The sequence below is a fragment of the Phasianus colchicus genome, chromosome 3 (assembly GCF_987193195.1).
Source record: "Phasianus colchicus chromosome 3, bPhaCol1.hap1.1, whole genome shotgun sequence".
NCBI lineage: Eukaryota > Metazoa > Chordata > Aves > Galliformes > Phasianidae > Phasianus > Phasianus colchicus.
Genome location: NC_143438.1, coordinates 52,690,001 through 52,703,032, shown reverse-complemented (window position 1 = coordinate 52,703,032; position 13,032 = coordinate 52,690,001).

The window sequence follows — 13,032 nt, the reverse complement described above, 5'->3', positions numbered from 1 at the left end:
AATAAATGAGAACTCTGAAGTAAAACATAGTTAAGCAAGCCCATTGAATTCTTGCTATAGTGCTGTTGAGTTGGCCCTCTCACTGAAAAATATCTGTTTTCCTCCTACAAGATGGAAGCTACCAGAGAAGCAGAAGGATGCTGAGACAGTTGAGGAGAAGGCTGACAACTACTCACTGAGGAGAGCCAGAGAGGTCACTGGAAAGGGAGAAGAAAAAGTAAGGGCTGCAGCTGAATTCCAACCAAAATAACACAATACTTTGGATAAGTCAGTAGTAATGAAGGGGAAAAAACTAGAAGTGCTGGTTGGGATTTCAGCTGTGAGCAGCTTCATAGGGTCCCCTCCAGCAGACAAATAGGGTAAGGCATTTCTGACCTTGAGAATTTGTGTGACACCTAAACAAGAATAAATAAACTTAGGAAATGCAAACAGCTAAATACTGGCACCAGAGACATGCTTTGCCTTGCTCCTTGCACCATCTCCATGCTGTTCTCTTCCAGTGCTCCCAGCTCACCTGCGCAGCTGGTGAGGCAAGAGAAGCCCTCACACCACAGCACTCACACTGGTCCCTCCAGTGGGCTCTGGCTCATCAGCAGAAGAGGCAGTGAGGGCCCCTGCTCACCCTCCTCAGTTCTGGTAAAATATAAGACCAAATATATCCTCTCAAACAATGCCCAAATCCCTCCTATGGATTTTCAAAAGCTCATTTGAATGCCAGTATCACAGCACTGGTGTAGTGGCCAGTGAATGCTTTATGTTGTAGGAACACACTACCATTCTGCCTAAAAGTAAAATTCTTCCTGCAGAAATAGCTGTATCTCATGGAGCTGGAAAAGCACGGCCAATATCGAGCAAATAAATCTATTTGCTTGTGGACTTTGACTGGTATCAAACTGGCTCATTTATTGCCACAACTCTTTGCTGGGAGATTTTTGTTCTGCTGTAGAGCTGCTAAATTCCCCCTGAGTACTATTAGTGTTGCTGCTTTTTATGTCTCTCTCCATGACACTACTCAATGCAAGTTATAATTAACTCAGAGGAAGTAGAAGGGGATGGTCTCTGACTGTACAGGGGGAGATGGGTACAGAACAGAAAAAATAACCTTCAGGCCTTTTATTTTCTCCTGACCATTCAGACTTTGGGTATTTTCAGACTTCATCTTTCAGAGGCAGCCTGTTTTCAGCCACAAACAATGGCATCAGGACAAATTTTGGAGGCCAAAGGGGCACAGAGTGACTTAACTTGTGAAACCTTTGTACTGGCCTTTTGCACAAGACTGGTTTTAAGCCTGGGAGAACTGCAGAAGCCATCCCTGGCTGATATCCCAATACCAAGGGTGACAGTGTGTATTTCAGCAACACTGGAGAATCCAGAGAACAATGTATTGTTTAACTATTAAAGATTTAAATGTCAAATGCAGGAGCTGCCCTGGTTTCCATAGATTCCCACATTTGTGCATGTACATACAAGCCGGAGGGCAATTATGGGGCTGAGGCATGCAAAAACAAGCTGAGAGGGCAACAGAGCATTTCTGAAAGTACATGAAGTGAAGTAGGATACTGGTAAGGCTTCTTGCAATTTTTTTGAAGTACTGCATGGTACAGAGTAAAAAGGTGGCATAACCAGCAAACTAACGATCACATGGCACATGACACATGGCACACTTCTCTAGCAGCAAATAGTGTATGTTAATAAGATCTTATCATCATCTAGTAGGATTCTTGGAAGTTGACAAGAAAAAGATAGAAAACTGGGAAGCTTACTTGGACATCTCTCCTGCAGATACATAGAGCCATAAGTAACTTTATGCAACCAAATGAACCTACAGAGTTCAGCAGGATCACTCATATGCACACATTCATCACATGGGTTTCCATAATGTCAGCTCACAGTCTAAACAGTTCTTGTTTTTTAACTACTAAAAAAGTGAATTTCTGAACCAAGAAGCCATTTGAATAGCTAGTATGCTATTTTGATCTGCATTCTAATTTGAAAACTCATCATTATTTACATGCTAAACATAAACGGTGCATTTGGAGTTGTTATGGTCCATCATGTAAATCCATATTTAAGCATTACAAAAAAGAGGATTTGTGACTCAATAGATAATATTAGCTTTAAAGCAGCTATTCCTGTTGATCAAATCTATTTTCTTACTGCCCAATAGGCATCAAATTCATGTGATAAAAAGTCCTTATGACATTTCTAATTCCAATTTCTTTGTATTTTTTCTATAACATTCTGTGCAGCTTGGCATTCTTGGAGGAGAGTAGCAGTCTTAGCCATGGTGGACCTACTTCGATCTCAGCCAGGTGGCAGGTGGTGATGAGCTTCCACAAGTTTAAGAAGGATTCCCAAAAGTATTTTCCCCTTCACCAAGCGATGTCTGTGGTGCTCTCTGGAACATCTTCCTCAAAAACAAACAAACAAACAAACAAAAACATCCCAATGCTACAAACATTTACTACCATGCGCAAGACTGAAGGTTTTTATGGCATTTGGGATACCTTCATCTACTTATGTGAGACTGCCAACCTAAGGAACAGCAGAAAAATTGAACAGTTCAGTTCCATATCTCCCCTCATCACCTCCACCTATTTCCCCTGTGCTGAACCATTATCTCACTAACCTATCACACTTCCTCATCCTAGCCTGGTAGCGTTTATAGTTGATCTTCTCACCTGGTGGGCTTTTTTCAAAACTGATTGAGTAGGAGAGAGTTGGGTGATCTCTTGTCCCCATTGCCCCATTGACCCCTGTGGCACTGAGTTCTCCAGTGGATGTTGACTATCCAGCAGTGGCTCAGATAAGTACCAGCTCTGCTCTGCCAGGCAGTTAGAGGCAGACTCATTTTTCCTTCTGTTCCTCAGGTTGACAGTTCCACACAGACAGATGAAAGTATCTCCTAAATGTCATAAAGACCTTCTGTTGCGTGCTGAGCAGTACATGTTTTTCTTGCTTCATAGTGGATGAAAATGACCACTTTCATTCTCCTTCCTGCAACATCACCAGTGTGTACTCAGAAAGGACTAGAATTGTTAACTAGAGAGATGAGCCTTAGAATTTTGTCACAAGCAGGAACTTTTCCTTCTTGTCTCCACTCCGACTGCAATCAAAAGACACCTGCAATTGTCACAACCTTATTTATGTGGCACAAAGTTTTTAGGGACTGCTAACAACCTACACATTTCAGGCTGCTCTTAACTGCCACCATCCTGTATGTATCTCTAGGTACACTCAGCAGGGGGAGAGAGGCAGATTTTTGAACTCCTGCAGCAGCAGCAGCACTTTGTATTCTTTCTGCTCTCTCCACTTAGATCATATTTCTAAGGCTTCATTTGCAGAAAAAGGGGAAACATACTTTTGTTCAGATCATCAAAGATTTCTGGAAACTGATCTATTTCAGAAAGCTGACATTTTGTTATTATTGGTGAGGTCAGCCCCTTCTCCTGGGTAACTAGTGATAGTGGCAATAGAGCTAATGGCCTTAAGTTGTGTCAGAGGAGGTTCAGGCTGGATATTAGGAAAAAATTCTTCTCAGAAAGCATTGTAAGGCATTGGAATAGGCTTCAATGGAGGTGGTGGAGTCACTGTCTCCAGAGGTGTTAAAAATCTTGGAGAAATGGCACTGAGAGACATGGCTAGTGGACATGGTGGGGATGGGCTGATGGTTGGACTTAGTGAACTTAGTGGTCTTTTCCAAACTTAATGATTCTATGATTCTAAGATAAAACTGAGGTTATCTTTGAAAGCCCTCATGGTTGTTGCTATTGGCCCAAGCTGGTGGAAGACCCCCACAAATCTAGCTTCTCTCTTCTTCATCGACCTACTTGGGTGAAATCTGTTGCAGAGTGAAACTAGAGGATGAGTCAGAGAGAAGTAAAGAGTAAGAAAAAAGTAAAGCAAGTGACAATGTAAAATAAGGGCAACATTCTACCTAACAGATGTTCTGTACTCCTGCTACTTGTTACCTTTGGTTAAATGCTTGAATCAATGCTTTTAGTTTAACAAAGAAAACAGATGCAAAATTTGTTAGGAGTGAGTGTCAGGGCACAGCAAGCAATCTGCACATCTCCCATGATTGTGTTTTTCAGTCCAGGATGGGAAAACCTGTTGTTCAAATTGTTCCCAGATCATATCCCACTGGCCCTGATTACCTTGATGTTGGAGAAACGTCTCGAGGGACATAAATTGCCTAGAAACATTTGAAACAGCTGCCAGCGACTGTGATTCTATGTTATTACAAAAGCAATCTCCCTTTCCAGGAATTTAATTTGCAAAAAAAATAAAAGAATTTATTAGAAATGGAAAGAAAGGTTTTGAAATAAGATCAGTTTCCAGAATCCAGGTGCCCTGTGCTGGTTGTGCCTTTCTGACACAATTACACCTTAAGATCTCAAATGGGAATAAATGTGACTGCCACAAGATGGTACCTGCTTGTGAAAAATACATTTCTCCCTTGAATTTAGGCAGGCTTGAGTCAATATCTCTTGCAGAAGAAATCTCTCCTTTAAGCTCAGTATATTTTCTGGAACAATGGATATTGAAATGTGTCTGTTAATATAATCGCTTGACATCTACCGTTTTGTATATTTCGTGTTCCAGTGAAACCTTCTTTGTATGGCTAATGAAATAATTTTTTTATGTTCTCAATAATCATTATTCTCTTTAATGAAAAGTTAGGGCAGATCTTTCAGCCCTTACTTGTGGGAATAATTTCTACCCTCACATTACTTTCTTGAGTAACTTAAGCCGAGTTGAGTGAATTAAAGTTTTGCAGGGATGGATTGTTCATAACTTAAGTGCTAATTGACATCTATTTCAGAACATGACATTCTAGAATAAACCTTACTTTAAAACATTAATGCAATTACGGTTTTTATAACAATTAGTATAATTATATTTTGGGTAATAAGTCATTGTAGTGGAATGTAACTTAATGTTTCCTGACTGCTGCCTTCAAAAATTCCCTGTCCTGAGTCACATAAAGCATCTCCCACAAACACTGTAAAGTAAAGGAACAGGAGGCATCATGCTTCTACCTTTTAATTTTGAGGCAAGACTACTTGTCGTGCTTGAAAATTTTAGAGTCCTTGTATCACATGTGAAACAAATTGTCTCATTTCAATGACTTTGCATCAGAAAAAGTGTCAGATCCAGATACAGAAGTCACACTAATAAGTGATTAATAGCTAAAGTGAGCCTCTGGTGCTTTATTTCCCATCCCCTACTCTGTCTCCTCTTTAACACTCAGGTAACTGTCAGAAATGGACCTGGCTGTTATAGATGACAAGGGGTAAATGCCTTCGTGTTGTCCTCCAAAGGTTAAGGTTTACCAACCTCAGTTGGAAGCCACAATCTCCAATAACCATTAATCCACTAAACTCCAGTGCGAGTGAACATATTTATGGCTGCAGTCACTAAAGGGTGAAATAAAGATTAGTTTTTAGTTAGGAACGCAAAGCTTTTTAGATCAATACAGACCCACTGCTGAAATCAATCTAAAGTTTGGAATTTTTAAGTAAAGATTTACAGGGCTTCCTTGTACAGTTAATTTTCCAAAGGGGGAATAGTCTCAGCAATGTTACATAGTAATCAAACTGAGTAAACACCATCAGTTCGTAAACTGACCTCAGTTATGCACATAGCAAATGAGTGTACAGCAATAAAAATACCCATAATGTGGACAGTAAATTTGCCAATAAACAGGTAAAGCCAAAAAAGCACATATAGATTAACACAATAAAATATTAGTAGCTACATTTGCCTATTTGAAAACATAAATAATCAATAGACATTAATAATGAAGTTGTTCGTGCGTTTCTTTATTACTGTGCATATTAAGTGTTTCAATTATTTCTACTTAGTTTGATAGATAAATGTATATGCACATTTTATGCCTTGAAAAGGATATAGGATTACTCTTCAAAACAAAAGCTACTGTTCAGATGAACGAACAAGTGGACTGGAAATTCTCTGCTTGTTATACCCCTCTGCTGTTCATGTTTGATGCATGTATACAATTTATTATGCAATTTCTTGAGATTTGACAAAGTAATTGTCTGGCAAACCATAGCTTTAATGATGGCTTTTCAGCTTCATACAGAAGGTCTGAAGGTAGTGTAGGGAAATGACTTAATAGATCAGTGTCTATAAACACCGTTAATGTGTATTATATATATATGTGCTACGGTAACCCAAGTTATTTTCTGAGTTACCGCACAATATGTTGTGAGATTCCATGTGGTAAATTTGTTTTTTGTCATCAGAGCCACTGCATGAAATCTTATATGTTGGGCTGTAACTTCCAAAATAACTCGGGTCACTGCTGTCGCTTTAGTCCCAATGTCTGTCACTGGCTGCTCCTGACAGTGGACCAAGGGCTGTGAAGGAGTCCAGATGTTATAGTATCACCATGGAAGCTGAAAAAAGCCAGAATTTCCACTGTTAATCCCGTTTTAAAGGGCTTGTCGCTTGGCAGTTAAAAGCTGTTCAGGTCTGAAACCAAAGTCAAGGTGCAATACATAAATTTCCTTCTGATCATATTCGTTTTAAATCATCACCGCTATTCTTGAGATAAGGAGAATAGAAATCCTAAAATTTTATTATTTTGAACACTTTCACAGCCTTTTGTAACTAAAATACATCTAATTTAAAAAAAAAAAAAAAGAAAGAAATTTCTTAGCAGAGGGATGTTCTTCATTTTGCCTATCTCCCTGTTTTATCATCGGTAAATGACTACTGGCCAGATTCATGGCTTGTGTGAGTGAGCGCTGAGTCCACTAGGACCATCCCCTTATATCAGCAATGAACCTTTTCCTGCTGATGAGTGCTACATGAATGAAGTTAAAATGGAATCTCTTTCTCATTTCTCTTCAGGATCACTTCTCAGCCCGAGGATATCCAGGATGTTTATTTATACCTCAGTGTAAATGAATAGGAAGCACTGGGCAGACAGGGAGATGTTATCTCATGAGCAATAGGTACCTGAAAATCACCCAGGCAACTTGAGCCAAAGAAAAAAAATGAGATGAAGTTCTAGTGACTGGGCTCTGACATCAAGCAGCACTTTATTTCACTTTCATTTTTCAGAATTAATGATATCTACCCTAATGCCTACATTTTTACCTCTCATACACAGCTCATGAATTAGTTTGATTGTTGATAACGGGAAAGACTAAAGCTTCCTCTTAATTCTCCAGCAGAACAGAAACAGAGCTCATATCGACTTCATCATATTCTCCATTTGTCATCATGGAAATATCTGAAAAGGTGAGGGAGAACAACTTCCAGCTGTGAGCAGCTGGTATTTCCTTTGCGCCAAAGCAGACCATAGATGATCTGCTTGTATTCCAAGGCATTGTCACTCACGCCAAATGGAGGGATGTTTCTATTATGTGAGATAGATGCTGGACTGAAGCAGCTGGCTGGTGACATGCAGGGCTGTGCCAGCCATTCTGTGATGACTTCTTTTGGATTTCTACTGCCTGGGCCAGATGAGAACCAGGAGGCCAGGCACAACTGCCCACTGTTCTGAGAGACACTTTCCAGCAAAGGAAAGGGATTATTTTCCTGCTCTCATTTTCTTGACAGGTAGAGTATCTGCTACAAAAGTTATATCTTGCCTGATGAGAAAACAGGTTTGCACAGTTCTTCGCCTACCTCGGATTGCTGTTTCACAGTGGAGAGAAGAAAGAGATCCCTGTGTACCTGGTAGCTGGTTGGGGTAGGCCTGAGCTGCTGCTGGAGTTCACCCAAACCACAGTGCCTAACTAGAGAGGGTCAGCTCCAGGTAGGGGAAGAACATTTGACCTTCACTGGCCATATGAAGTTAAAGATTACCTGGTTTTAATCTCATGTAGTCCTGTCTCCAGGTTTTGCTTCGCTTTTTCTCTCAGCAAACTAACTAACTAGAGCAAGCAGTTTCTGACTCTAAAAACAGAGTACAGGGGAGGAGTACAGGGAGAAAACAATATTGACTGTTTCACAATGGTGAATAGCTCTGGTTACTGAGAAAGTGATGATATATCATTTCCATGGAGAGATCTCCTTCTTATGCTGCAGCATAAGACCATTCCATTTAGGCAGAGCACTGTGGGGTAAAGCAAGGGGAGACTGTAAACCTTAAGTCGCATTTCCTGTGCTTTTTTTTTTTCCTATGCTTTTGTTTATTTTGCTTCTAATAATCTTGCCAATGAAGAAATATATGGGTAGTCAAAGTCAAAGCTGCATTTTATTTTAAATCATTACTTCCTCACCACCTTTGTCTATCCCACATCCTAGGAGGATTCAATCTTGGGCATTGGAAAGGAAGCACTGTGGGAAAGATTTCCATCCACAGAGCACTTAGTAGTGGTGGTGAACAAAAGTCTTTGTCAGCACACTTTCTTGAAAGAAAATTAAAAATTCTTTGCAACTCTTCTCTCCCTTAAAAATGGTTAGTGCTCCTCTGGGGCTTGTGAAAGCCACGTCAAACCTATGGATTATGAATTAGATCAGTACAAAAAAACCCTCTAAATCTAGGCACTGCAATCCAGTCGACTTCTGTGACTCTGAAGCTCGCCTTCTCCCACTGTTTCCCAAAAATGCTGCCCCACAAAATCAGCATCTGGGAAGAAGAAATGTCACACCTTCTTACAAAGCCTGGCCATGACTTTGGAGCAGTCATGGTACCAGTGGCCACCAGTGCATCCTCTTCTGTGTTTGCAGTGACTCCTGCATGCATCAGGCTGGGAAATGAGCATCCCCTTTCAAGAGAGCACTTAAGTATATGCTTTGACAAATGCTTAAATGCTTTCCTGAACAGAAATGGACTTAAGCACAAGATAATATTCTTTAATTTGGACCGTGGTGCAGACACAATCACTAATGCTCATATTATGTGCCTGAATATCAAGTCCCAGAGCGTAAGCTCTTCCGAGTGATGGTTAGAGGGTTCCTACTTGTAGCATGGTTCTGTATAGAAGGATTTGCTTAATCCACCTTGCTTTTAGATTGCAATTTCCCCAAGCTTAGCTGCTTCTTTTAACAGTTGTGAGTTCTGCCTCCCCAAAGTTATTTTAATAACTCTTTCAGAGGCAATACCTTATAGTCTGATTTTTCAGAAGCTACCGGTTTGCTACAAACTTTATTCATGTCTTTTCGATTGCACAGCATTGTGCTGAATGGCTTTTTTTTTTTTTTTTTAAATGTGATTTACTCTGTCGCCTATCTGGGGGCAGGGGTAGGAACAAAAATACTTTGTCTTTCAGTGTTCTTAAGGTCACTCCTGTTTATCATCTCCCACTTCTTCTTCACCAGAACTTTGGACAAGCAGGGCAAAAGCCAGAATACCTACGGGTGTTATGATACTGCTGCAGACAAAATTCTCTGCATACATTCAGACGTGGAAACAATACTTCAGGACATGGTTGCATGCATAAATATGAACAGTCAGCATCCCTGGAGGAATCTCAAAGCCCTGGACAAGCATCGATTAACCAGGGCACAACACAGGTGATCAGAATGCGGGTGACACCTCTGGGGCCAGTTGTGCCAGCCTTCAGAGCCACACAGCTGCTGCAGCCACTGGCATAGCGGGTGGAATGGGAAACGCTCCACAACCCCAGCTGGGGGTGGAACTGGGCAGATGAGCTCAGTAGGGCAGGCAGACTGCAAGCTGGGGGAGCCTTGGACTGCACTAATGAAAATCCTTTTTAGCATTTATTAACTGAAGCACAGAGATACTAAAGGATGCACCTGGGTCAGGGTTGTTACATGTATATTACCAGACCCAGGATAGCTTCTGATTTGAGAACACTCTCCCTTCCAAATCCTTTGTTTTCAAAGGGAGAAGACCACTCACAGAAAAACAGGTACCCATGGGAGTTGGCCCATACCCTGAACTGTGTAAGTAAATGAGCATAGGTACAACCTCTGTGTCAGCGTGAGGATTGAAACATATGGATTCGAGAGCTCTTACATTAGCCCAAGCTTCTCCGCCTGCCCTCTTCCTAAATATGCTACCTGGCAATGGATTAAGTGGGTTTGTCTGTAAATAGGAAGTGCTGCTGTGATGTCAGGCCTAGCTTCAGAAGAGCAACCTTATAAACTTCCACATCAGAAACTTCACAGTGTACAACAATTTTTGGCAGGAGCACCGTTATTGATAACACCCAGTACTGCTGTGGCTTGTCTGCTTGTGAAACACTTGCACTACAGTTGGGACTGCATGCTCAGAGCTCTCCCAGCAGCACATGTGGCACATTTCACAGCAAAGGCAATCTAGTTTTTTCTCCAGTCTTGACCTCACTTGAAAGTCCCCAAAAGAAGTTTCTTTTCCTGTGGGGAGAGATCCCATCCACATCTGGGTGGTTCTGCAAACACTGTCAACTGGTCATGTTTTTTCCGCCATTTGCAGTGTAATAGTGGTAGAAATGCAAACAGTGGAGAGAGACCAGCAGGCCAGAAACTGCATACAAAAGCAACTTCTGTGCCCTAAAGAGTGAAGCTAGCTTAAGCTCTGTTTCTTGCAGCTGTCTCAATGATAAAGGGCAAGTGTTCAGAACCTACTCTTATTTTTGCACTTAGTGATTAAGATCCTATGCAGATCACTTGATAATTTTGGAGCTGTGCTGGAGTATCAATGTCAATGTATATTACAACCAAAAAATATGCAAAAAATCTCTCAGACCACATCACTTGTAGAGATACACTTCATATTTAAAGCACAGATATTACAAAGGAGTTCAAAACTTTTCTTTTTTCTCTTTATAATTACTGGTGCTGAAAAGTGTTGCTTGCTTATTTACTATGTTCCCTTGGATTTTAAAGACAATGCCTTACATTCTCTTGATGAAAGCCTCTGCATGAAGACCTCTTCCTTGAGAATACAGCATGATTCAGTTCCCCTTGTGGGGCTGCCCACCCTGATACAAGCCTCTGCAATGAGACTTCAGCAAACTGAGGCACTTGCATGGAAGGGAGGTGATGAGCGGAGGGAAAACAAAAGCACAACACCTGCTCACAACTGACTTTCATAATATGAAAACAAGGGGTATCACCCTCCAGTCTGTGGGAATCCTGCTTAAGAATAGGACCCTATAGCTACAGTAAGGAAGGCTCAGGACTTAGCATGTGTCCATTGCCTCGGGGGAGATGCACTTCACTCTTAGTTTCTCTCAAGTCTGGGATGCTCTTAAGCTTATAAGGTAGAGTCACAAAGTCTTGCTTAAACCATGTGGCAAGTATATGTAGTTTTGCTTGATAGAAGAAATGGATAATTTTACATGATGTGGGACTGGAGTAATCACAGAAGAAAGAAAACACAGTATTTTCTGCTGACAGCTGCTGCGTGTAAGAGGTGAACTTTAATCTTCTACTTTGCAGCCATAATGTGCAGAACTTTGAAAAGCACCCAAGTGAGCTAGGAGCTTTGAACTCTTTCTTCAGAAGAGCTCAAGTCCATTTAGAAAACAACCTACTCAGGAGTTCTGAGAATGTTTGTTCAATGTGATTTAATTCAGAAAGCTTCAGGGCAGAAAGTTAAAAATTTGTAATTCAATAGTGACCACAAATCAAATAAATAAGTAGCAGTGAACTTTATCCTAACTTCAGTTAGTATACCAAAGTTAAACAAAAATTAATCAAGTCTTTTCACTAATGATAAAGACACACTAATATGCTGTTCTCAGATACTTGCCACATGTTGGCATAGACATATCTAGCAGCTTTCAGTGGTGTGAGAGTGGGCAACATGCAACATATCACCCAGTGAAAACTATACAAAATGCCCCGAGGGTTATTTATAGACATCACAGCAGCATAGTTCAGCAGTATAAGCATGATGTAAGAGCTGATCTTCCTTTCTACTACAGCTGGGAGATATCTAGCATGGATGGGGTTGGGTTCAGGTAACTGTGAGAAGAGGTAATGGCCTCAAGCTATGCCAGGGGATGTTCAGGTTAAATATTAGGAAAAAAAATTTACCAGGAGGAGTGGTAAGGCAGTGGCACAGGATGCCCAGGGAGGTGGTGGAGTCACCATCCCAGGAGGTGTTCAAGAACTGTGTGGATGTGGCATAGAAGGACATGGTTAGTGGGCATGGTGGGGATGGCTGATGGTTGGATTAGGGAATCTTAGAGCTCTTTTCCAACTTTAATGATTCTGTGATTCTATGACCACTAGAAATACTAGCTATGATTGGAATAGAAGCATCTTATAATTCACTCACCTGTGAGGGGTCAAATCTGGGTATCCAACAGTACAGCTGGAAGGAAGGGGAGGCACAGCAGGGACAAAACAACAAACAATGGTTTTAGCAGAAGCATTAAAATAGTGTCATTCTTTTAGAAAAAATACTATGCCCTAAAACACCAGATATCTAATTTCTCTTGGAAATGTCTTGCAGAAAGAACTGACGTACAAAGGAAGAGGCCAGGAGCTGTCTGGTGAGGCAAAATGGGAAACTGTGGCAGAACTTCTTTTTTAAGGTCACCAGAAAGTAAATAAAAATGAAACCTGTCATGATGCCTCTCAGTTCCATTCCTTTGCATCCCTGCACAATCTGACTCCAACTCTGTCAATGCACTGGCATCCTTGGCCAAGCCAAAGAGAAAGACCATGAGAGCTGGCATTCCAAGACCCACGCCTGGAGTGTATCTCAGTGACAAAAGAGTATTATCTGGAAATAGGATGGGTTTTATGGATTTCACATCAAGTGAAACTTCCCTTAAGTGCTCATTCCAGCCTCCCTTCAAGTGCAATTCTTTCAAGGGCATACATCCTACCTTTCATTTTTTCCCCTTTTTTGTTTCTCCTTCTTTTCTTTTTTCTTTTTTTCTTTTTTTTTTTTTTTTTGGACAATTGCAGGTTTGACTTCAGAGGAACACAGCTATATATGTGAGGGTGCAATACATCATGAGATAAAGTGTGGAGAACGTCCTCTACCAAAATGTCCCTTCGTGGAAAGAAAAAGCCCCAGGTGCCTACCATGAGAAATCCCTCTGCTTGTTCCAGCAACAAAGGAGCAAAAAAGCATGGGTTGCACATGTT